Source organism: Tupaia chinensis, unplaced genomic scaffold (genome assembly GCF_000334495.1).
Source record: "Tupaia chinensis unplaced genomic scaffold, TupChi_1.0 Scaffold000017_1, whole genome shotgun sequence".
Classification (NCBI taxonomy): domain Eukaryota; kingdom Metazoa; phylum Chordata; class Mammalia; order Scandentia; family Tupaiidae; genus Tupaia; species Tupaia belangeri.
Window position 1 is genome coordinate 3,325,052 of NW_006159447.1, and position 3,432 is coordinate 3,328,483.

Sequence of the window (3,432 nt, forward strand, 5' to 3'; positions counted from 1 at the left end):
AGATGAAAGAGATTAGGTAAAGAAAGCATGCTGAAAAATATGGAAGAAATGATAAACATGGGCTTCAAAGCTGCTGGAAAAAGAAAGCAGAAATGAGATCCCTCCACAACAACAAAGCCATAGACTTTTGTGGGGAAGAGTAAATTGGGGTGGGGCTGAGGAAACCATGGACACAGATGGGGTCCAGCTGTTGTACTCAGGAAAGGCAAAGTGGTGACTGGGTGGGAGCCAGCAAGAGTCACACGAATCCACTCAACTGAAGAGACTCTGCCTACTGCAATTTAAAAAAAATATTATTTAATAACTGCTGAAAGAGTTAAAAAAGGCTGTGTTGCTGGCTAGTATCCAAACAGGAGGTTAGAATGAAACAGAATGATTGTAATTAGTCTTGTGTATCCATGAGGAGTTGCAAGATGAGTAAGTGAATAGCATGATTTTAGAGCAGAAAGGAGAGTACAAAGTTTCTTCAGGCTCTCTCTGCCACCACATCTGAAATATAATAAGGACAGAGTGACCTAGACAACAAAAACAACATTATCAAAGCAGCTTTATTACTGGGGAGCAGCCCACAGCCCTGAACAGCAGGAAGAGCCTGGAGTCACATCTGCTGTGACTTTGCAACCTCTTTGCCTATGCACAGAGCTGGCCCTCTCCACATCTCAGCTTCAGCATCAGGCATGTTCTCACCTACCACTGGGAATTTGAATATACCCTGGATCCTGCTTTTCTGTCATTTTGACCCACAAGGGGGGTTTCTCATGTTGGTCTTGGGTTCCCATGGGTGACCCTAAAATCTGAGACCTATTCAGATCCCAGTCTGAGAATTTGTGATCTGGAAAAGACATTGCTTCACATGAATAGGCTTTCTTGAGAGAATCTTTTTATTTTAGGGATGGGGAAAGACAAAAGATACTTTCCACAAGTCTAGTCCAAGGATCCTGCAAGAAACCTGTGCCTATTAGTAGATAGGGACTGCAAAATGAAGTTATTCTCATTCATTCATTTGGTGATATCTTTATTGAGCATATGCTATGTGCTTGGTGATTTTCACTCTGAAGACACGGCAGAAAACATGACAGATGCAATGCTTTCATTCAGTAGGTCAGATACACCTTATCAGGTAGAGTCGGTAAAGTGCAACACCAGGGAAGCTCAGATATCTCTCCTCCCAGAAGGGTTAATTTTGTTCTATATTTTCACTTTTCTTATTCAGTAGGAAAATATCATTTAGAAACTCTAAGCATTGGGCCGGCAGGCAGCGTGGTGGTTAAGGGCACTGGGCTCTCACATGGCTGACCATGGTTTGAGTCCCGGACCTAGTGGCTTGCTTTTTCATTTTCTCTCTCACTCTGTCCCTCTCTGGTCAAATTAATATAAATAAATAAATAAAGAAGTAAGTAAAGTTAAATAAAATAATTCTTAAAAAAAAAAAAAAAAACAGACTCAGTACACACAAGCACACACAAACAAAAACTCTAAGCATAGCTTCTGCACTGGTGTCTCAGTTAGGACTTATTCTGTCCCTAGGGAACATCTTGCAACATCTGGAAAGATACTTGGTTACCACATCCAGGTGCGACCAGCATGTAGTGAGTAAAACCAGGGATGCTACTAAACGTTCTATAGCACCACTGCAGGACCCACAGCAAAGAGCGATTCAGCCCCAAATGTCAGCAATGCAAGGTTTAGAAACCATGATCTATACATATGGGCAATCCTTTAATATCTGTTCTAGACATTCCACAGTGTGCAGGACAACTCTCCCCAAATTTAAATAGTTCCGTAGTGGAGAAACCCTGCTCGTAACTACCTCCTTCTCTCTACCACCTCTCGTAATAACACCATCACTTTAAATTTTGATAAGGTTTCATAGATTTTTGTTTTGTTTTTAGAGAGAAGTGTTTTTTTTTTGTTGTTTGTTTGTTTTTTGTTTGTTTGTGTTTTTTTTGCTATAGGGTACATGCACTCACCGGAGAGACATAGAGAGACAGAGAGACAGAAAGAGAGAAATCATGAGAAATCATGCCCTGGGATGATGGCCATGCCACGATCCCTTCTCCTCCGTTCTCCTTCAGGATCTTGGGCATGCATGCAAACGTGTCCAGTGTGAGTCTCAAGCCGTGAGGTCCAGGGAGTCCAGCCACATAACCACCATGCCATCTGGTGGTCCCAGTTTCATAGTTTTTAAAGCACGTCTACATGATCATCCCCAGGAATGAGGTTATGGTAAAGAATTGTCTTGAAAGCAAGTATTTCTTGAGTCCTACTTCTCATTTATCTGATCTCAGATAACTTACTTGACCTTTTTTTGGCCTCAGAATGAACATCTCTAAACCAAGAGCCTTGAACTGGATGATTTCTCAGGTCCTTTTCAATTCTAATCTGAAAGATCACGATAAATGATAGGTAAAAATGCCATCTATGTTAGTGGCTATCAAATTTCTTGATTACAACGTAGAGTGAGAGATTCATTTTGCATGATCCTGTAATGTAACTGACATATTGGTTTTGGGGGCATCTTGAGACAGATTGAGCACTAATCAACCTCCAAATCTCAGGGGCTCATTCTGGCTGTGTTATGGGTGTTATGTGGATCCTGCCTCTCTTCTTTCTCATTAATGACTCCGTCTGAAGGCCACCAGTCACAGGCAAACAAGTGTTTCCCTGTCTCTCTTACAGAACATGCTGCTGCTTTTCTTTATCCTGGCTCTATCAGGTAACAAAAACTCTTACCGCAAAATGATGGGCTGAACAATCAGTCAACTGTTTCCATGAGAAGGAAATTCTCCATGAATATAACAGTTCAGTTCCAGGTGACTTGATGTAAGGACAATTAAAAACAATGTCACCCAGTGCTTTTACTCTTTCTGAAAAATCATGGAAGCCAGAAGAATTCTAAAACCTGGAAGCTTCTCCCACCCAGCCTGCAGCTTGGGCTTGTCTGCATTTCCAGCTCCCAGTGAGTCAGAAGGTACCCGAAGGCTTGGATCTGTTCATTGACATGATGTTTACTTTGGACAAGTTCTAGCCAAGAGTCGCATTGTTTAAGAACACGAAAAGAAGCTAGTCATTTGTCTTGCTTATTTACAAGGTAAGAAACATTGAAAGCATGAATGAAATGAGTGAAGATAGAGACTCCTTCCTTTGGCTAAATCCAGTCCTGCAAACTGTAGAGCTGAAAGAGAACTAGGAAGAATGGAAAGAAGGAAGGGCAGATTTGGGAAGGCATGGATTGCTGTTGTGTGCAGATGCTGTGTTTGTGAGTGAGGATGATGGCAACTTTTCTGCAATGAGAAGACTGATTACAGGCACCCTGGGCCACAGGCATTTTCGGTTTTTGGAAGACGTGGTAAACTCAAATAGCAAGTGGGCGTGGAAATGAAGGGGCAGAGGCTAAGGCAACTGAGTCTGTGTGTGGCGGGGTACAGGTTA